This window comes from Macaca fascicularis, chromosome 9 (assembly GCF_037993035.2).
Source record: "Macaca fascicularis isolate 582-1 chromosome 9, T2T-MFA8v1.1".
Lineage (NCBI taxonomy): Eukaryota > Metazoa > Chordata > Mammalia > Primates > Cercopithecidae > Macaca > Macaca fascicularis.
In genome coordinates this window covers 81509039-81533309 of record NC_088383.1, presented here as the reverse complement: position 1 = coordinate 81533309, position 24271 = coordinate 81509039, and positions in this window count along the sequence as shown.

Sequence of the window (24271 nt, the reverse complement as noted above, 5' to 3'; positions counted from 1 at the left end):
TATTTGGGCTCACTGAGTACCCAAGGTGGAAAAATTCTTAGCCTCAAACTGAGGAAAAAAATAGAAACCATTGTGGAAAAAGAGCATTATTGTGGAAAGATATAGATACATGAAAAATGAAAAAATTAGATGTTTAGGGTAATAAAGTCAGAGGTATCACAAATGTATTCACAAGTATTGTCCACTTAATTGTAAAATTATAGAATCTGAAAGTAAGGAGAGATAACCTTAGTATTATGCCCAGGGGAAAATATGTGGAAGTGGTAAAAACTGATTGAATTTTTTATAGAAAAAAGAGACAAATTATTAAAGGCATAATTAATGTAAAATAAGTGGAGAAGGTCAAGATTTCTGCAAGGACTAGTGTTTAACAATGTCAGTAAAAATAATGTGTTTCATGGATGTAAAACATATACAATAACATAATGGGCAAATTAATTGTAGTAGGCAAAATTATTATGTTTCTTATTATGTTTCTCAAAGGACGTTTCTTCCTTTTAGAAAATAATTCTTTCACCTACCACTCCAGTGCTAATATTATTCCTATATCATCTATCAAGATTTTTTCCTATTTGTTGCTTTATTTTCCAACTTTTTAAATTTTTAATTTTTTTCTTATTATACTTTAAGTTCTGGGATACATGTGCAGAATGTGCAGGTTTGTTACATAGGTATACACAAGCCATGGTGGTTTGCTGCACCCATCAACCCATCATCTAAATTAGGTATTCTCTGCAAACTAACACAGGAACAGAAAACTAAACACCACACGTTCTCACTCATAAGTGGGAGCTGAACAATGAGAAGACATGGACACAGGGAGGGGAACATCACACACCAGGGCCTGTCTGGGGGTGGGGGTGGGGGCTAGGGGAGGGATAGCATTAGGAGAAATACCTAATTTTTAATTTTTATAGGTACACTGTATGTATTTATGGTGTACATGAGATACTTTGTTAGAGGCATAGAATGCCTAGTAATCACATCAGGGAAAATGAAGTATCTATCACCTCGAACTATTATTTCTTTGTTACAAACATTTCAATTATACTCTTTCAGTTTCTTTAAAATGTACTACAAATTGTTATTGACCATCATCATTTTGTTGTGCTATCATATACTAGATCTTATTTATTTTTACACCCATTAGTCATCCCCACTTTCTCACCACCACCCCAATGCCCTTCTCAGCCTCTGGTAACTGTCATTCTACTCTGTAACTCCATGTGTTCGATTGTTTTAAATTTTAGCTCCCACAAATAAGTGAGAACATATGAAGTTTGTCTTTCTGTGCCTGGCTTATTTCATAATGTCCCCCAGTTCCATCCATGTTGCTACAAATGACAAGATCTCATTCATATTTATGGCTAAATAATCCTCCATTGTGTCTATGCATTGCATTTTTCATATCCATTTATCTGCTGATGGACACTTAGGTTGCTTCCAAATCTTGACCATGAGTAGTGCTGCAATAAACATGGGAGTGCAAATGTCTTTTTGATATAATGGTTTCTTTCCTTTCGGGTATATATCTAGCAGTAGGATTTCTTCATCATATAGTAGTTCTAATTTTAGTTTTCTGAGGAACTTCCAAAATGTTCTCAATAGTGGCTGTACTAATTTACATTCACGCAAACAGCATATGAGAATTTCCTTTTCTCCACATCCTTGCCAGCATTTGTTACTGCCAGTCTTTTGGATATAAGCCATTTTAACTGGGATGAGATGATATCTCATTATAGTTTTGATTTGCATTTCTCTGATAATTAGAGATGTTGAGCACCTTTTCATATGCCTGTTTGCCTTTTGTATGTTTTCTTTTGAGAAATGTCTATTCAAATCGTTGGCCCATTTTTAATTGGATTATTAGATTTTTTTCTTTTAGAGTTGTTTGAGCTACTTAGATATTCTGTTTCAGTCCCTTTTAAGATGGATAGTTTGCAAATATTTTCTCTCATTCTACGGGTTGTCTTTGCACTGTGTTGATTGTTTCTTTTGCTGTACAGAAGCTTTTTCACTTGATGTGATTTAATTTCTCCATTTGTGTTTCAGTTGCCTGTGCTTGTGGGGTATTACTCAAGAAATCTTTGCCCATTCCATTGTCCTGGAGAGTTTCCTCAATGTTTTCTTTTAGTAGTTTCATAGTTTGAGGTCTTCAATTTAAAAGTCTTTAACTGATTTTAATTTGATATTTGTATATGGCAAGAGATAGGCATATAGTTTCACTATTCTGCATATGGATATCCTATTGTCCTAGTACTATTTATGAAAGAGACTGTCTTTTCCCCAATGTAGGTTCTTGGCACTTTTGTTGAAAATGAGTTCGCTGTGGATGTATAGATTTATTTCTGGGTTCTCTAGTCTGTTACATTTGTCTGTGTGTCTGTTGTAATGGCAGTAGCATGCTTTTTTTGTTACTCTAGCTCTCTAGTATAATTTGAAGTCTGGTCATTTGTTTACTCCAGTTTTATTCTTTTCACTTAGGCTGGTGTTAGCTACTCTGGATTTTTTGTGGTTCCATATATGTTTTAAGATTATTTTTTCTACTTCTATGAAGAATGTCATTGGTATTTTGATAGAGATTGTATTCAATCTATAGATTGCCTTGGGTAGTATGGATATTGTGTCAATACTGATTCTTCCAATTTATGAACATAGAATATCTTTCCATTATTGTTGCGGTCTCTTCAATTACCTGCATCAACGTTTTATAGTTTTCATTGTAGAGATCTTTCTCTTATTTGATTAAGTTTATTCCTAGATATCTTATTTTATCTGTGGCCTTTGTAAATAGAACTTCTGGTTTGTTTTTCAGATTGTTTGCTCTTGGCATGTAGAAATGCTAGTGACTTACATATGGTGATTTTGTATCCTGCAACTTTATTGAATCTATCAGTTCTAATAGTTTTTTGATGGAGTCTTTAGTCTTCCAAATATAAGAATATATTATCTGCAAACAAGGACAATTTGACCTCTTCCTTTCCAGTTTGGATGCCCTTTGTATTTTTTTTCTTGTCTGATTGCTCTAGCTAGGACTTCCAGTACTACATTGAATAATAATGGTGGGGAGCAGATGTCCTTTACTTATTCCAGATCTTAGAGGAATGGCTTTCACTTTTTGCCCCATTCAGTATGATACTGGCTGTGGGTCTATTCCTTTTATTTCGAGTTTTTTGAGGGTTATGATCATGAAGGGATGTTGAATTTTATCAAATGCTTTTTCATCATCAAAGGAAATGATCATACTGTGTTTGTCCTTCATTCTGTTGAAATTGTATATCACATTAATTGATTTGTATATGTTGAATTATCCTTGCATCCCCCAATTTTTCTTTAATAACTAGTTTCTGCCTTGTGACTGTATAGCTCTTTGACTTCCATTTGATATAAGTCTTCAACCTGTGTTTGGCAAATGAGACAGAAATTTTCTTCTTGGAGGCTCCCACGTACCAGTAGGGGAAAATACTAGAATTGTTAAACTATATATTTAAAACAAGCCTCAAATTGAAAATGTAAACATTTGTGTTTAATGAGGTATCAGGTTACAAAAGTTTATTATATAAAATAAAAATGATAAATTATATGCATGTTATCTACTGCAGTATCTTACAAATACCTGCAATTTTTCTGTATTTTTTACCTGTGTGTGTGTGTGTGTGTGCATTCATGCACACATGCATGCCTGTGTGTGTGTGTAATAGTCCACCTTTTTGACTTCAACATCTCTTAAGCAAATATAAATCAAGCTGTTAATGCCCAATAATTCAAGATTCCCCTTAGATATTAGCAAAAGGACTTGAATGTTTAAAGGGTCTTAAACATTTAATTTATGAAGAACACATGAGCAATTTTGTCATTTGGGGACAAGGACTCGAGTTTAAAATAGCATGACCTGTACCTTAGGGTACATCCACTCTGGTTACTAACAGTATTTGGGCCCCATAGGCACTCTTCTCTACATCCTTTGTTTTATGTCCTCTGAATGACATTAAGGTTGGTTGGTTACACAGCTGATGGTGTGAGAAACAAAATGCAATTTTTGGAGGGCAGGCAAAATTTTGGAGAGTTGAAATTGTTATGTATGAGGAAAAAACACAAGTTAATTGAAATTCTTTCCCTGAGATAAGAATGCAATACATTCTTTAATTACAAAGTATTAATTCCCAAAATTAATGAACATTGTTTTCTTGCTTATTACTTATAAGTTAACAGACTAGTCACAACTTTTGCACAAGGTGGCTATTAAATATTTTGTAAGATAAGCAAATAATAATGCTTTTAAATTTGTATGTATGTTAGACAATATTGTCAGGCAACATTCAGGAAGAAAGATATAAATTATTCCAGTTATAGACATTGATAACTAGATGTACTTTGTGCATTAAAAATGCTCTTGTGTATATATATTTGTATATATACAATATTAATAAAATATTAATATTAAACAAATTATATCAAATGTTAATTTTATTTGAATATGGATTTTAAAATTTGATATTGGTTAATATTAATTTATATTTTTCTTAATGTAAATAATATTGGATAATTAGAAGAAATATTAGTTTTAAAAATATAAAATAATTCTATTTTTTGAAATTTCACATTTATTAAATTGAGTTTTAATAAAAGTACATTCGAATTTGTACACTGAAATACATATTTTATTTTTAATATTTTAGATCATTACTGTAAATAAAACAAATTACTCAAAAATAACTAATATAGCAACAACTTTAATGATTGTGCTGAAATTAAGATAAAAATGAATTTCATAGAGTCAGCATATATGTTTTATATGCCTTAATTTTGTCTCTTACCTCAACTTGCTGATCACTCAGGTACAACAGCAAATTCAAGCATCTTTGATATTTTACTAATTGGAATTCATTTTTGTTTTTATTATTACTAAGGTACATATTTTAAGAAAAAAAATTTCCTTTAGAACCTTTTTAGTTTGATTTATAATATTTAACTACTTAGCATATGTTTTGTGACCATAATTTGTTTGTTCTCTTGGTTTGAGTTTATCAGACCTTAGGGGTGGACATAGACCATTGTGCATTCCAATTTTATTACCATTGTCTCATGGTTATTGATGTGTCTGGAAATCTTGTGCCTTATGACAAAGGAAATCATTTTAAAGGTGAAATTTATGGTAGCTTGTCAGAGGAGTAAGCAAGTAGTTGGGGAATGAGTGTTTTTCTTGTCATAGAGACATCTGTTAACTGTTTCTTCAAGTCTGAGATCTAAAACACAATTTTGCAATTGACTGCCATGGCTGTTTGTCTGCAAAGGTCTTATAGGAATTGTGGGTATCAGAGTATTTCTCAATCTCTCCTATATATTATTTTTGTACCTTCTAAATATGAGAACATGAAAAGATCTCCACAAGAAGGAAGCCTCAAAACCCAAAGCTTTTATGTACTAAAGTTGTGTCATAAATATTTACCTCTTTCTGTTCACATCCATTTCTACTCTTATGCTCTGCCCATATCTCAAGAGTAGTCTCATTCAAACTATATTTTGAGAAAGAAAGTATCTTTCTCCATAAGCACCTTTATCCACTACTTTCCTTGCTCACTGTAGCAGACTACATTCGTCCAATATAGTGTATGGCACAAGTGTGTAGAGTGGGAGGAGTGGAGAAATCAGATTCTTCTCTCTTTATGCTCTGGCAGTCTCTGACAGTGACTGTGTCTTCTCTGTGTTTCTATTATTCACATAATGGATGTGTCCAGTCCGTTGGTGGGTCACAGTCAAATGATCACAACCAAGGAAGATTTAACAAGGGAATTTTATTGCTTGCAACAAGTAAGGAGAACACAGAGGATAATTTCCAAAGCAATGCCTCCCCAAACAACAATAAAAACAGAGCTTTTATTGAGCTGCTTGGCTGCATCATTGTATGTAGAGATGGAGTAAAGGCAGCACAGGTGCAGTAATCAATCATGCTTCTGGACATCCATGTATAGAAAAAGGCAAAGAAGCTTCTCTCTGGGTGGGGATTTAAGTATGGTATTACAGAGAGTTCACTGAAGTTCATTTCCAACTCAGGTGTCTGGATACAACCTTGCTTTACCGGGGCTGGGCTTTTTCCTGGAACTTTTTGAAGCAACAAAACCTCAAGGTGCAACAGTTACAAGTGGGTACTTTTTCACAATATGTACCTGAAACCCCAGGCACCCTGGATTACAGTTCTAGCCCTTGCTGGGAAGACACTTCCACCATATTCTGCCTCCCTCTGGCAGCTTGTGCCTTGATTCCAGCTCCCACAATCAAGTGAGAACATTACTTTCTTTGTATTTCCAGATGTATGAGATCCTACTGCTTCCTATTGTTGCTAATCTTTCAATTGTTTGGGTTATTAAATTTCTTCCATTGAACTTTCAATTATAAGCTCTCTTTTCTAGTCTGGATCCTGAAGTAGGTACTCACATCCACTTCTATACTGGTTTCTGATTCAAACAGCAGAGATAGCAGTTTGAATAGCTGCAAACCTGTGTGTAATGACTAATACAATTAAAAGAGATAATATACTTTCTCATAGAATAGAGTGACGTCCAATTGCTCAGGGAGTCATTTTAAATTAATTGAATTAGATTGTAATGACTCTTAAACTGAGACTCTTTATGATAAATTATATAGGTTATATCAGATCTATTTCACTCCAGGTCTTTGCTATATAGTAGTATATACATGCAATATCAAGAAAACCAATTGAGTGAGGATTTACTAAAAACCATTTCCTTTAAGAAGGAGATAAATCCTCTTCGCATGATGTCTCAAAGTAGCTGTTTATTTGTAACTGTTGAAGGAAAACTATTATAAATTAAAATTTTTATGTACGTTACTGGATTTGTAATCTCTTTCTGTCTGAAATAATTATTGTTATTAGACTCTATAAATATTTAGAAATAGCAGATTTGCTTCAGGAAATGTAATAAGACTGTTTTTCCTTTTCTCATAAGATATCTATAACATGATTTATCTAGTCAGTGTGGAGCCTACAAACTTTCCAAGGAATGCTAATCAATATGATATCCCATCTCACATATTACCTCCATTTTAAAATGAGGAATGATATTAACATAGTTACATGGAACATAGAATGTATCTGAATCAAAGAAGAGTTTTACAATTGAATACGTTTTTTCATGGGGAATTCATACCATTTAATTTTTTTTTTTTTTTTTTGAGACAGCATCTCACTCTTCCGGGTTCAAGTGATTCTTCTGTCTCAGCCTCCAGAGTGGCTGGGACTACAGGCACGTGCCACCATGCCCGGCTAATTTTTGTATTTTTAGTAGAGACGGAGTTTCACCATGTTGGCCAGGATGGTCTCAAACTCCTGACGTAGTTATCCTCCTGCCTTGGCCTCCCAAAGTGCTGGGATTAGAGGTGTGAGCCACAGCACTCGGCCCAATTAATTATTTATGATAGATTTCATCATTATTCTAAACATATGTTGACCCTCATTTAACAATGCATGTAAATTTCCACTTCGTTAATCTCAGGAATGGCCGTATGACCCACTTGGTCACTATATGTGAGGGAAATAATATGACATTTTGAGCAGAAAAATTAAATGCCACTTCACTGTTATACGCTGATGAGAATTTGAGACTTTTGTTTATATAGCACACACTACTTTATACTGACTGATATAATAATTCACATACAAGTATTGAGTATGAGGCAGGAAACCATCTTTAGACCTAGATCAGAACCCACCTTCATTCAAGGCAGTTGTCAATTTAGTTGGCTTTCCTATGTCAAATGCAAAAGAGTGGGCTTGGAACTAATCATCCTGAAAGTTCTTTCGGTTTTGAAATTATATTACTCTACCTCTACCTACTATTTCTGAAAAGTCTCACAAAAGAAGAATTTTTCCAACAGCTATTCTTAAGACATTCTCTCTCTTTTTAAATAACCTGAGTAAAAGTTGTTCTATTATAATTGCTGTTTTGTAGAGTATAATTTTGTCTTTATGAACAGTCCCAAAACTTTTAACAGTATGTAAGTGACATCTGAAAAAAATGATCTTTTTGGGTTTATTATGTTTCACAGGGCTTAGTTTGACTTTGAACTGGTAGGTAACTTAGCATTTATTTCATATTGTGCTTTGAATAAAAACTGACTTTAGATATATACGCCTACGAATGTACTTAACAATATTGCTTCCAAAATTAATATTAATTCTATATTAAATAAAGTTTGTATATTTAAATAAAACAAGTGCTAAAGTTTACACAGGAGGAACATGAAGCTAGACTGTAATTCCTATGAGGTTAATCTTTTTTTTTTTTTTTTTTTTTTTACAATTCCTGATAGATGGTTGGTACTCATTAAAAAATATGTTAGTGAATGACATTACAAGGGCAGAATATAGATTATCGTTATTGGCAATATAAAATAGTCATCTCTGATTTTGTACAAAAATGTTTTTGAGCCAAGAAAACACAGAAATATTAGCTCAGGGATAATGAGTTAAAAACATTTTTGTGCTGCTAGAATTAATTAACTCATTGTTTCACGCATTTATTCATTCACTTGACAAATATTTGTTGAGATTTTTATTGCTAGGTGATATATTAGGTATTGTGGATACCAAAAAACATAGATCAGAACAAAGTTTTCTTATTTGTTATTAATAAGTATGTTAATTTTTTATGAGTTCTGATTTGTTGATTAGAAAACAAAGTTACATTTGGAAAGGATTTATTGAAAATCATGGCGTTATATTATTTAGAAAATAAATACGTTTGTATAAAAAAATTATACAACCAAAATATTGATAGTTACATACGTTTGCTTTGATATGTTGTTCTTAATGGTTGCTTCACATAAAATAAATAAGTGATCTCAAAACGCTGCATACAAGTGATTTAATTAAAACATGTTGCTGTCTAAGGAATAAGGAATCCATTATTTTATCACTACCATAATCTTGACAATCTCAATACTTTTAGAGCCTATAATTATTTCCTTGAATCTCAAGACAGAAGATGTGATGGATGGAATATCATCTTTCTTGCTGATGAGAAGGAACTAGGTAATGTTTAAAAAATTATTCTTAAAATAGCAATCAAATCACAGAAACTGATGCAAAATAAAAATGAATGGGTAATTTTAAGAAATATTTAAGATTAGGTTTGTAATTATTGATCCTCTACACAGTTGTTGATCCATGTATATGAGCAAACAAATACCTTGACTTGATACTACTGTAATAATTTAAATTAATATCCTTTTTATGATAACATCATTAAGAAGTAAATAAAACATGATAAAGATAAACTGAACTCTGTGCACCTTCATTGATTAGCCATGCTTATTCATATCTTTTCTACTCTGCATGTTTCTTCTTTTTCTTTTTTTTTCTTCCTATTTTTTTCCCCCTGAGATGGGGTCTTGCTCTATCACCCAGGCTGAAGTACAGCGGCCTGATCTCAGCTCACTGCAACCTCTGCTTCCCGGGTTCAAATGATTCTCCTACCTCAGCCTCCCGAGTAGCTGGGACTACAGGCATGCGCCACCACACTTGGCTAATTTTTGTATTTGTAGTAGAAACTAGTAGAAACGAGGTTTCGCCATGTTGGCCAGGATGGTCTCAATCTCCTGACCTCGTGATCTACCCACCTCAGCCTCCCATAGTGCTGGGATTACAGGTGTGAGCCACCTCGCCCGGTCTGTTTTTTCTACTTCTCTACATTGAACAATCCACTCCAAACCCCTTTCCAACATGAGTTCTAACTAAATCATTTATAACTTACTTCACTTGCTACTTCCTTAATATGCTTCTTTTTGCTATTTTCTACTTCTGCCAAAATGACGGGAGAAAGATCTTCCTTTCTACTTAAAGTTGCATGTCTTTTCCAAATTCCAGTTACAGCGTATCACATTTCATTGGACATATTTCTAACTTGGAAAAGTTACCCTATTATTAGTAGCTATTTTAACTAATAACATTTTCTATTGTATTAGTAACATTTCTTATACTATTAAATTCTATTGGAAGAAATATTTTTGGTTATGTTTATGTGCTCAGAAGATGAAAGAATGGTAAATTGTATACCATTCAAACATTAGTACTTTGAAAGAATAATTGAACACCAATTAGGCAGAGTAGTCACATTTTAATATAAAAATCCTTGTAGCAATAAGTTCCACTTTATAATCCTAGTCATGAATCCAACATTCCTGGATGTCACCCGAAAATTTCCACTATATTGCTTCAAATCGAACATGAAAAAATTGTAAGTCCCTCTTGTGCTGACCTTCTGCTTTAAACTTGGGCTTCTCTCCTAAACTTACCATGATATTATTTTTGTTCATATTTCTGTCAACATTCTGGCTTTTAAATAAAACAGTGTAGATTTTTTCAGCTTCTCACTCCTGTACTCTCACATTAAGTTGAATCTATCAATTAAATAATGTGTTTCTCCAATTCTATAATTTATTTTCCTGCCTATAGCTATGAGCATAAGAAGTTTCTTCCGAAAAAAAAGTTCCTTCTATATTCTAACTTAGATTTCGGAGTAGTCTTTAAGTGGTTTTCCTATTGCCATTCCACATTTCTTCAATATTGCTTAAAACTATAAAACTATTTTCCCCTAAAATGTAAAAACAATCCTATTAATACTTTGCATACCTGTCATTTACTCTTAATTGCTTATAGAAGAGAAAACAAACGTCTTTGATTACATATTTGATTTTTATTTTCAACAAATAAAAACACATGCTTTTGCCTACTTTCCTAGACATATCTTTAGAGTTCAAGTTTTGAGTATATCTATATATGCACATATGCAATCTGCATAATAATTCATTGACTAAATGAGTAGATGACTATGTTTTGGTATATCTGTATTACATTAATTTTTAAATGACCAGCAAAAAATTATTTTATTCTGTAAAAAGGAGTGAGTTTTCAAATGTAGTCTACTAGAATGTTAACAAAAGTGTATTGCTTGAAAAACAATAACTGAGTTATAGAATATAACTACCCAGTCATTTTTCTGACTTTTAAACTGACCTCAGTAAGAGGAAACTGGTCAAATAATCTTGGCAATATAATTTTACCACCTTTTTGGTTATTTTACTTCTGACACTTTGTGAGTTTTCTCATTTCTAATAAAATCCTCAATCAGAAACTGCAGTAAATATCATTCATCTGCATTTTGATTAGTAATGATATTATCAAGTACACCAAACCCTTTATATAGTATTTGAATAACTATAAACAATAACGAGGTCTGAAAAATGTACCCTACTAAGGTGCATTTGATTGCCTTAATAACTCACTATATTTCATTAACCTTTCATACAATATCATCTAACATACATGTAGTAATGTAGTAAATTACTCCCATGCATTTTTATTTATCCTGGTTATTGCTGTTATAGAAGAAGAATGAAATTACATACAGTATAAAGACCTACTAGTAAACTCCATTTGCCCTCTCTCCTGATTATTTATACCTGAAATATTTGAAAGAAGAGCCTTGCAGTCAATATAAGCTTACCTTGTAAAACAGTTACCTTGCTTATTGTTCCTGTCTTTTTAGATTTTAAGGTTTGAAATGGTTTTCAACAAATGATAATTTAACTTACAAATTGTTATATGGAGATCATGGATGGTAAGTATTTCTTGAGCCCAATAAAATTATAGAAGCAATTTTATATACATATGTGTATGTACATTTGATTTGAGGAGAGTATTTATACCATAGTCTTCAATATTCAAAGATCCTTATGACTCAGAAATGACAATCACAGATTTTTGATAAAAAATATTACACATTTAATTATTATACTGATTATAGAAAGTTTCAACTTTTCAGTAGAATTCAGAAGTTACATAATTGTTTTACATGGCTTTGAATATATGACTAAAATGAGCATTACTTGTATTTTTTCTCTACTGACTTGAGAAGAAATAACTATCAAGGAAACTTGGTAGAGAACATGAGAGTGAGATTGTAGGGGAAAAGAAATAACAGAACATTTTATAAAATGTAGCTGCTCCCGGTCAAGCATTGTTCTAAATGGTTTACATAACCTACATCATTTCATTTCCACAACACATTGGAGAACAGAAGTCAAGTGAATATGCTTCCTGAGGCTTTGCTGCTAGAAATGTTGGAAACTGTCAAATGAAAATTCAAGCCTAGGTATGTCCAGCTCCAAAACTTGTAAACTCTTTCTGCCATATTGCACTGCCTCAATTTGACATTCAGATCAATCTTTTCCTCCAAATTCAGGATGAAAAAAAAAAAAAAAAAACCTTTAAAGTAGTTTTATTGTAAAATATAGTTTTTTTTTTTAATGTATATAATAGGAACTGAATAACCAAGTATCTATTATTCACTTTGAGAAACAGAATTTTATTAGCACCTTACAAGGTCAACGTGGTTCTTTTCCCTACCACAGCCCTGTCTCTCCCTATAACCCAAAGTTAACCATGACAGTGATGTAGTATTATTCTCTACATAGATAAATAGATAGATAGATAGATAGATAGATAGATAGACAGACAGACAGATAGATAGATATTATACATAATTGTTTATTTGTACAAATTTATGTGGTACATGTGAGATTTTGTTAAATGTATATAATATACACTGATCAAGTAAGGGTTTTTAGGGTGTCCACCACTGAAGCACAGTATGTTTTTATTGACTGTAATCACCCTTCTCTGTTATCAAATATTAAATTTATTCCTTCTATCTAGCCATATATTTCTACCTTTTGACTGACTTCTCTTCATCCTCTCCCTCCCCCACTCACCTTTCTCAGTCTCTGTTATCTATCTTTCCACTTTGTCCCTCCATGTGATCAAATTTCTTAGCTCCCACATGTACATGAAAACATGCAATATTTTATTTTTGGATCTGGCTTCTCTCACTTAAGAAAATTATCTCCAGTGCCACCAATTTTGCTGCAAAGGAAGTGATTTCCTTCTTTTGTATGGGCAAGTCATATTCCATTATGTATATATGCCACATTTTCTTTATCCATTTATCTATTGATGGACACTCAGCTTGCTTCCATATTTTTATATTTTTACTATTGTGAATAGTGATACAATAAATACATAAGTGCAGGTATCCTTTGATATATTGATTTATTTTCCTTTGTGTAGATAGTAGCAAAATTGCTGAATCAAATAATAATTCCATTTTTGTTTTTCGAAAAATCTTCATACTGTTTTCAATAGTGGTTGTACTAGTTTACATTCCACCAACAGTGTAAAAGAGTTTCTTTTTTTTCACATCCTCATTCACGTGTGTTATTTTTTGTCTTTTTAATAAAGTGATTCTGACTGGAGTAAGATGATATCTCCTTTGGCTTTAATTTGCATTTATTTAATATTTAGTGATGCTGAACATTTTTTCATATACTTCTTGGCCATTTGTATGTCTTCTTTCAAAAAATGTCTATTTATGTCCTTTACCCATTTTTAATGAGATTACTTGTGGTTTTTTTCTTTGTCCTGTTGTGTGAGTTACTTGTGTATTCTGGATATTTGTTTCTTGTTGGATAAATATTTTGCAAATAGCTTCTTCCGTTTAACAGGTTATCTCTCCACTCTGTTGATAATTTCTTATGCCATGCTTTTTAGTTAAATTAAATCCCATTTTTCTATTTTTGTTTTTGTAGTCTGTGCTTTTGAGGCCTTATTTATAAATTATTTGCCTAGAACAATGTCCAGGAGACTTTTACTTACGTTTTATTCTAATATTTTTATAGTTTTAATTTTATGTTTATGTCTTTAATCCATTTTGAGTTGATTTTTCCTTATGTTGAGAGATAGGGGTTTAGTTTTATTATTCAGCATATGGCTAGCCAATTTTCCAGTACCCTTTATTGAAGAAGGTATTCTTTTCCCCATGTAAGTTCTTGTTATCTTTGTCAAATATCAGTTGGTTATAAATACTTGGCTTTCTTGCTGGGTTCTCCATTCCATTGGTCTGTGTCTATTTTTATACCAGTACCATTCTGTTTTGGTTTCTATAGCCTTGTAACATGTTTTGAAATCAGGTAATATGATGCCTCCAACTTTGTTCTTTTTGCTCAGGATTGCTTTGGCCATTTGGAGTTTTTTTTTTTTTTTTTTTTTTTTTTGTTCCATATAAATTTTAGGATTGTTATTTCTAATTCTGTGAAGAGTGACATTCGTATTTTGACAGAGTTCATTGAATCTCTAGATTGCTTTGGCAATATGATCATTTTAATGATACTAATTCTTCTGACCCATAAACCTGAGATGTGTTTCAGTTTTTTTGTGTTATCTTCCATCTTTTATCAGTGTTTTTCAGTCTTCCTTGTAGAGATTTTTCACCTCCTTAGTTAAATGTATTCCTAGGTATTTTTTTGTAGCAATTGTAAATGGGATTGACATTTTATTGTCTTTCTCAGGTTGATCATTCTAGATATACATAAATGCTACTAATTTTTGTTTGTTGATTTTGTATCCAGCAACTTTACTAAATTCATGTATCAAATGTAGTAGTTTTTGTGAAGTATTTAGACTTTTCTAGATGTAAGGTCATATTATCAACAAAGAGGGACAATTTGACTTCTTTTTCAGTTTGGATGCTTTTTATTTCCTTTTCTTGCTGGATCACTCTGGTTAGGACTCTCAGTACTTTGTTGAATAGGAGTGGTGAAAGCAGAGATACTGTCTTGTTCCAGTTCTTAGAGAAAAGGCTTTCAATATCTGTTCTTAAACCACATAATTTTATCTGTTAAACATTTGTAAAAATGGAATCTTCTGTATTTGAACTTATGTGATTTTCTCTTTTGTTAAGCACTGATTTTTTTTAGTTCTATGCATTTCATACCTTGTTTATAGGCCATTCATTTTCATTGCAATATAGTGTTTTATTGTATAAAGTTGGTACACAGTATTGTACTCATTATCTTGCTAATGTATATTTGGGGTATTTTTAGGTAATGTCCATTACAGAGCTGCTATAAACATCACTTATGTTTCTTGGCATATATGTGTAAGCATATCTTTAGGATGCACAACTATGGTATAATTTCTTGATTTTAGGGAGCACAAATCTTTGATTTCAGCAAGTACATAAAAATAGATTTCATGAACTAATGTACCAACTAGCAGTTAATGAGAATTTTCAAAGCTCTACATCCTCTACATCACTTGATATTATCAGTTTATTTTTAAGTTAACCAAATGGCATGATAATCCTTCAATATAGTTTTAATTTGCATGTCTCTAATTATTATGAGCCTTGAGTATCTTTTCATGTTTAATGTGTTACTCAGTGAAATAGCTGCCCATGTCTTTAGCCCTTTTCTTTATATTATTTTTCTTTTATAACTGAATTTTAGAAGCTTCTTTTCAAGTTGTGAATATCAATCCTTGAATTAATATGTGTTGCAAACAAATTATTTCAGCTCCTAGCTTACCTTTTCATTTTATAGTGCTTTTTGGTTAAGAGAAATCTCTAATTTTAATGTAGTTGAGTCTACTAATCTTTTTCTTATGTTGTGAATAAAGATGTCCTGTTTAACAAATTTTTCATTCCCCCAATCCTAGAGCCTTATATTTTAACACTTTTGCCTTTCATTTTTAAATTTAAAATCCATGTGAAGTTGCTATTTTATGATTGGAGTTAAGTACATTTATATACACTAAACTTCAATATATGTACATATACACTCATACGGAGAGAGAAAACTAGTTATTTCAGTATAAATTATTGAATGACTCATTTTCTCCTCATTATTTTGTAGTGCTTATATACAAATAAATATGATCTCATTATTTTAAATATGAATACATTTTGTATACATATGATTAGCGGGTATGATCTCTACAGTGTTTCATCTGCCTATTTGTGTATTTCTGTATTACTTGAAAAGTAGTTTGGTAAGTTTCCTATATTTTTGTTCAGGAGTTACTGTTTTTGGACTGTATATTCTCTAAATAAGTTATACTATTTGTCAAAACAGGGTCTTTTGCCTTTATGCCTCAACATATAACTTTTTACATTTATGTTCATAAGTGAGTCATTTTAATTCCCAGTCTATCAGCTTTCTTTTCAATAAAATTGCATATATGCTTTACTTATTTCAAGGACTTTTATGAGAATCAAGTAAAATATGTGAAAATCTAATCTATTAGATATATATTATCTGAAACACCAAGAACACTGTTGCTGAAAAAGTTCTATTAATTTTTTATTTTTGTTCTATAACTATATATACTTCTCACTCTTCCAAACTTACCCCACCCTGCCCAATCTATGGATACAAGTATCACTATTTTATTATCAATAGAAAGCCTTCTGGAGCTCATCTGTATTTGAACAAGTTTATTATAATTTTATATTTAATATAATATTTAATATGAAATATCTTTGTTCGAACTAACCCTCAAACTTAAAAAATGGAAAGGCTAAAAAAAAGTCTGTAAGTTTCAACTCATGGGGCCAATAGAGAATAACTTAGTTTGTCTAAGAATGAGAATTTTAATTAGCATAGAAGTTTGATAATGACACCAAATTTAAATTCAGACTTGTTTGCATGAAGTAACTGCCTAACTTTGGATAATGTGTTTAATCTTGTTGACTGTCAGTTTTCTCATATATAAAATGAGAATGGTAATAATACCAAGCTAATATTATCCTTGTGAGACAAATAAAATGTGAAAAAAATGCTTTGTATACTTTAGTGTGCTATTTAAATCATATTCGTGGTTTTTAAATTGTAGATGTTAACTTGTTACATTTTATGCATAAAAGCAAAGTTTAAGTGTCTTAGGGCGTCTGATTTAGAAAGAAATGTGGTGAATCTGTTTATAAAGCGAATCATATTTTAATCCAAATCCACACAATTTGAAAATATAAACTGATATTTTTGAATAACCATTTCTCATGATTATTCAATAATTTACTCATTCTAAAATAGTTTTGATTTAGATGTGCAGGAAATTTTTCAGTTTTTATATTCAATAGGGGAAAAATACTCAAAACGTTAAGAGACTCTCTTGAGACCATGAGACTAAGAAATAATTAGGTACTCATCTACAAAATCACTCATGTGTTATGAGTATTAGGATCTGTACTACAATTGACTTGGAAATGTTGCCCTTTCATTGGAGAAGGTTAACTAATTACTATGAGAAGTTCTTTAATTTAAGAGGAAAGAAAGATCATTGCTTAAAAAGCAAATGTACACCTCAGTAAATATTTTTATTTAACATAAGAATATATAAGCTTTCAAAATGACTTCAACTTGTTAATGGTTTTTATAATAATAACAAACTATAGGAACTGGTTAGGAAACAATATTTCTTGTGACAAAGAATATCTGGAAATTTGTAAATTTTTCCCAGATTGTTACATTTTGAAATTCTTCTTAATTTTTAATTCAAGAGAGTGTAGATTTACTTTTTTGACATTAATGTTATCTAACTGTAAGAAATCACACGTCTAATAACAGTAATAAAAATAGTAAACATTTCTACTGAATTCATGAAATTTTGCTAGAGAAAAGACAAGAGAAACAGCATATTAAACCTGTATATTTTTCTAAGTCTTTTTGAAAAACTTAGTGCGCTAGTGTAACTAAATTACATTATTACTATATTATTTTTAATTATTTTGGCTGCTAAATAGCTAATGACTTAAATCATGTAAGGTACTGTGCTTGGGGTTGAGTAACACTCAATAAATACTTGCTTCTGTTATTATACTTTAGATCACAATTCAAATTCTAAGTAAATTATTTTGCAATATATCCAAAACAAGGCCAAAAATACAGTACATGAAAAATAACGCTATTATTTTCTAACTTAAGTGACTTTCCATCTTCATCTCTCTTATCTCCAAAGGGAGAGTGTTTAAGAGTATGATGGCTCAGGAGAAGCCATCATGTTTGACAGCTAGATTTTTATTTTATTTTATTTTTATAGATGTAGAGAAAACAAGTGTCATTTTTTTACATGGATATATTGTGCAGTGGTGAAGTCTTGTTTCAGTGTAACCATTACTGGAACAGTGTATATTGGACCCATTAAGTAATTTCTCATCCCTCACCTCACTCTCATCCTCCCACTCTTCTAAGTCTCCAGTGTGTATTATACCACTTTCTATGTCCATGTGTGCACATTATTCAGCTCCCACTTATAAATGGGAATGTGTGGTATTTAACTTTCTGTTTCAGAGTTATTTTAATTAAGATAATGGTCTTCAGTTTTACCATGTTGCTGCAAAAGACATGATTTCATTATTCATTTCCTGAGTAGTATTCTATTTTATATATAATACAATCCTTTCCTTTTTTTCAACTTTTATTTTAGATTTAGGCATATATGTGCAGGTTTGTTATAAAGGTATATAGCATGATGCTGAGGTTTGGAGTATGATTGAACTTGTCACCCAGATAGTTAGCATAGTTCCCAGTAGGCAATTTTTCAACCCTTGCAGCACTCCATCCCTTACTCCTCTTATATTCTCCAGTGTCCAGTGTTCCCATTTTTATGTCCATGTGTACCCCATGTTTAGCTCCCACTTATAACTGAGAATATGTAGTAATTGGTTTTCTGTATCTGTTTCACTTTGCTTAGCATAATGGCTTCCAACTGCCCCCATGTTGTTGCAAAGGAAATAATTTAGCTATTTTTTATGGTGGTGTAGTATTCTGTGGTGTATATATCCCACATTTTCTTTATCCAATCTGCCATTCATGGGTGCCTGGGTGGATTCCAGCCTTTGCTATCGTGAATGGTGCTGTGATGAATATATAGGTACATGTGTCTTTTTGGTAGAAAGATTATTGTCCTTTGGGTATGGAGCCAGTAATGGGACTGGTGGGTCGAACGGTAGTTCTGTGTTAAGTTCTTTGAGAAATCTCCAATTGCTCTCCATATTGACTGAACTAGTTTACATTCTCATGTATAAGCATTTTGTTGTCTCCACCAACATCCATTATGTTTGGACATTTTAATAAAAGCCATTGTAACTGATGTGATGGTATCTCATTGTGGTTTTGATTTGCATTTCTCTGATTTTTTTGCCATGATAACAATTTCTTAAGGTTTATTGGCCAATTGTATGTCACCTTTGAGAATCATATGTTCATGTTCCTTGCCCACTTTTTAATGAGATTATTTTGTTTTTGCTTGATTTGTTTAAGTGCATTATAGATTATGGATATTATACTTTTGTTGGATGCAGCGTTTGTGACTATTTTCTCCCATTCTGTAGGTTATCTGTTTACTCTGTTGATATGATCTTTAGTTTAATTAGGTCTCACTTGTCAATTTTTGTTTTTCTTGCAATTGTTTTTGAGGACTTAGCCTTAAATTCTTTGCCAAGGCCTAGAATTCTAGATTTTCTTCTAGGATTTTTACAGTTTCAGATCTTACATTTAAATCTTTAATCCATCTTGAGTTAATTTTTGTATACAGTAGGAGTCCAGTTTTACTATTCTGGCTATGAATAGCCAGTTATCTTAGCATCATTTATTGAGTAGGGAGTCCTTTCTCATTGCTCATTTTTGTCAACTTTGTTGAAGATCATATGCTTATAGGTGCACAGATTTATTTTTTGGTTCTCTATTCTGTTCCATCAGTTTATGTGCCTGTTTTTGTAACAGTACCATGCTGTTATGGTTACTGTAGCCTTATAGCATAGTTTGAAGTCAGGTAATGTGATGACTCTGGATTTTGGGGGGATTTTTTTGCTTAAGATTGTTTTGGCTATTCAGGGTTTTTTTGTTGTTGCTGTTTCATATGAATTTTAGAAGTTTTTTTCTAGTTCTGTGTAAAATGACATTCGTAGTTTGATAGGAATAACAAAATTTGTAGATTGCTTTGGGTGGTACTGCCATTTTAATGATTTTGATCTTCCAATCCATGAACATAAAATGTTTTTCCATTTGTTTGTATCCTCTATGATTACTTTCATCAATGATTTGATGCTCTCTTTGTAGAGCTCTTTCTCCTTCTGGGTTAGATGTATTCCCAGATGTTTTATTTTATTTTTATTTTTTGGTATGTGTGGCTATTGTAAATGGGATTGAGTTCATTTGGCTTTCACTTTGAATATTATTGGTGTATTAAAATGCTACTGTTTTTTAAACATTAATTTTGTATCCTGAAACTTTGCTGAAGTTGTTCACCAGATCTAAGGGCATTTTGCTAGAGTATTTAGGCTAGGTAGAGAATCATATATCATCAGTGGAGAAAGTTTTACTTCTTTCCCTATTTGGATGATTTTGTATATTTTTATTTTCCCTAATGGCTCTGGCTAGGGCTTCTAATACTATGTTAAAAAGAATTGGTGAGAGTGGGCATCCATGTCTTATTCCAGTTCTCAGAGGAGATGCTGCCACCTTTTGCTCATTCATGATGATGTTGGCTGTGGGTTTGTCATAGATGACTCATTATTTTGAGGTATGCTCCTTTGATTTCTAGTGTCTTGACAGTTTTTATCATGAACGCATGTCAGATTTTGTCAAAATCTATTTCCACATGTATTGAAATGATCATATGTTTTGTGTTTTTAATTCTATTTATGTGGTGACTCACATGTTTTGATTTGCATATGTTTAACAACTTTGCATTCCAGGAGTAAAGCCTACGTGATCATGATGAGTTAACTTTTTGATGAATTGATGAATTCAGTTTGCTAGTGTTTTGTTGAGAATTTTTGTGTCTCTATTCATTAGAGATATTGGCCTGATGTTTTCTCTTTTTTTGTGCCTCTGCCAGGTTTTGGCATCAGGATGATGCTGGCTTCATAGAATGAGTTAAGGAGGAGTTCCCTCTCCTTAAATTTTTTTGGAATAGTTTCATTAGAGTTGGCATCAGTTTTTCTTTGTACATGTGGTAGAATTTGCCTATGAATCCATCTGGTACAGGGCTTTTTAAATTTGGTAGTATTTTTAAATTACTGATTTAATATCAGAGCTTATTATTCATCTGTTCAGGGTCTCATATTCTGCCTAGTTCAATCTTTGAACATTGTGTGTTTCCAGGAATTTATCCATTTCCTCTAGATTTTATAGTTTGTATCTACAAAGTGTCCTTAACAGTTTCTGAACATTTTTGTATTTCTGTAGGATTAGTTCTGGTGTCATCTTTTCTGATTGTGTTTATTTGGATCTTCTCTCTTTTCTAATTTATTAATCTAGCTAGCAGTCTATCAATCTTTTTAATCTTTTCAAAGTACCAACTCTTGATTTTATCTTTTATCTGGATTATTGCATCTCAATTTTGTTCATTTATGCTCTGATTTTAGCTATTTCTCTTCTGCTAGTTTTGGGGTTAGCTCATTCTTATTTTTCTAGTTCTCCTAAGTGCAATGGTAGGTTGTTAATTTGAAATATTTTATAACTTCTTGATGTAAGTATTTAATTCTAGACACTTTCTTCTTAACACTTTATTGGTGCATCCCAGAGATTTTGGTGTATTGTGTCTCTCTTTTCATTAATTTCAAATAATTTTTTAATTTCTGCCTTAATTTTGTTGTTTACCCAACAATCATTCAAGAGAAAGTTATTTAATTTCCATGTAGTCCACATTTTCTTTACCCATTCTTGCATTGATAGACACTTAGGTTAATTGCATATATTAGGAACAACTAAATTTGAAAGCATGGCTCTTTGAATTCTTCCCTTGGAATAGCTAGAACAAAAATAAGAAGTATCAGAGATGGAAAATAAGTAATGGGCCATTTAGAAATGTTGCTGTGGCAAAAAAAAAATAATCTTTATAAATAAGAAAATTTATGATTTTTTCAATCATATTATTTTCTGTCTTTTACCCTGCTGTTTACTTCACAGCATGCACAGACCCCACATTGCCCACTGGCTATTTGGATCAACTTTATTGAATTATAAATTACACATAAAACAAAATGCAACGATTCCATGAGTTCTTTGAGTTTTGTCAAATTGACCCACTGGTGTACTCATCATCACAGTCAAGGAAAATAATATTGGCACAATTTCTTTCCCAGTCAATTTCTTGCTTTAGCCCCATTTTCTGCTTTATGTATCTATAGATTTTATTGACTTTTCTAGAATTTCTTGTAAATGGAGTCATACAATGTGCTGTTTTGAGAAGGACACTTTGTGTTCTGCTTTTTTAAATGATTCATCTGTGTTGTTATACATATTCGTTTCTTATTTTTACTTCTGATTCTATTGTTCGTGATCATATTACATAAAATACATGCCATCCCCGACATCACACGTAGTTTATCTGTTGATCTGGTGATGGATATACAAGTTACTTCTAGGTTTTGACTTTTACCAACAAAATTGGTACAAACTTTGTGTGTATATCTTTGAGAAGATATGCCTGTTGGCTTCTGTTTAGTAAGTACCTAAGAGCAGCATGGGTAGACTATATGGTGAGTGAATGTTTAACTTTTCAATAAACAGATCAACTGATTGCCAAATTTACAGTAACATTTCATGTTCTCAATAGCAATGTATAAGAGTTATAGATGAGTCATATCCTCCCAAAAAGTTGGTATTGTCATTCTTTAAATTCACTCATTCTAATGGTGCGTTGTGCTATCTCATTGCAGCCTTAGATTTCTCTAATTATGTTCATCTTCTTTTTATATGCTTTTTGGTCATTTATCTTCTTTTGGTAAATACTTGTTTAAATATTTTCCCCATTTTGCTGGGTTCTTTGTCTCATTGATTTATAAGAAATTTTTATGCAAACTGGATGTATGTTCTATGACAGATACAATACATATTTTCTTAGTCTGTGGATTAGTTTTTCATTTTCTTAACCATAATTTTCATCAGATTTTAAATACTGATTAGTTCCAATTTGTTAATTTTTAATCTATGATTTGTAATCTTAGTAACCTAAGAAACCTTTGCCTACCTTAGTATTATAAACATTAATCTTACATTATCCTCTAGAAATTTTAATATTTTTGCTTTTAAATTAGGCCTATGATCCTGTTGACTTAATTTCATGTATGACATGATATATTGGTAAAGTCTAATATTTTTTCTTGTGAATATTAGATTTTTCTAGATGATTCTTTTTCACTAAATAACCTTTTCACAAGGTTGTACTTAGACCTTGTATGTTGGCTGTTTCTGAATTCTCTATTATTTTCCATTGATCTATGTATTTATACTTACACAAATTTATACCTGTCAATACAAATATCTAAGACACATTTTGAAATTAATGTTATTTTTCTAACTTTTGTCTTTGTTTTCACAATTATTTTAGCTATTTTACCTCATTTGCATGTCAATAGAAATTTTGTAATCACTTGACATGTACAAAATGCCTCCTGGGATGTTGATTGAGACTACAATAAATTTATAGATGTAATTTTCAGGATTTTGACAGTTGACATCTTCAGAATGTCTTCTCATGCATAAACATCAAATTCTGCTCCATTTATTTTGGTTTCTTTAATTCTTATCAGCAATGTTTTGTAGTTCTCAGTACACAGGTCCTGAGTGTACTTTGTTTAATTTATCACAATTCTGGATATGTTAAATGGCATATTTTTATTTCAAGTGCAAATTATTTATTAGCATATAGCAGCATTGCTATATACTATATACTACTAGTATATAACTAGTTTTCATAGCTTTATTTTCATAGGTTATGGAGGATTTTCTACATATATAATCATGCTTTGTATGAATAAAGTGACCTTCACTTCTTTTTTTCCAATACGTATATTTTTCTACCTTTTAATTGTATTATGACATCAAATAGGATTTTTATTGCAAGGTAGAATGGAAGTGATTATCCCAAATCTTAGAAAGAAAGCACTGAGTGTTTTATTATTAATTATGAAGCTTCCAGTTGGTTTATCATAACTGTGCTCTCATTAGCTTATGGAATTTCCTTTCTCTTAATAGCTTTCTGAAGATTTCTATTATGAAATTTATGCCAAGCTTTATGAAAAACCTTTTCACCATCTATTGAAGTAATCACACTTTCCTTTTATTCTATTAATACAGTAAATTAAATTGATTGTTGCTGAAAAAGTTCAACCAGACTTGTGTTCTTGTTATGAATTCTACTTGTTGATATAGTATTATTCTCTTATGTGTTTTTGATTTTGATTCAATAATATATTTTTAAGAATTTGATTGACGTTTATATTTAATATTCAATTATAATTTTCTCTTTTGTAATATATTTATTTAGTTTTTAGAATAAGTGTAATCCTGACCTTAAAAAATAAGTTAGGAAGTGTATCAACCTCCAATGTTAGCTGAAATAGTTTATGTA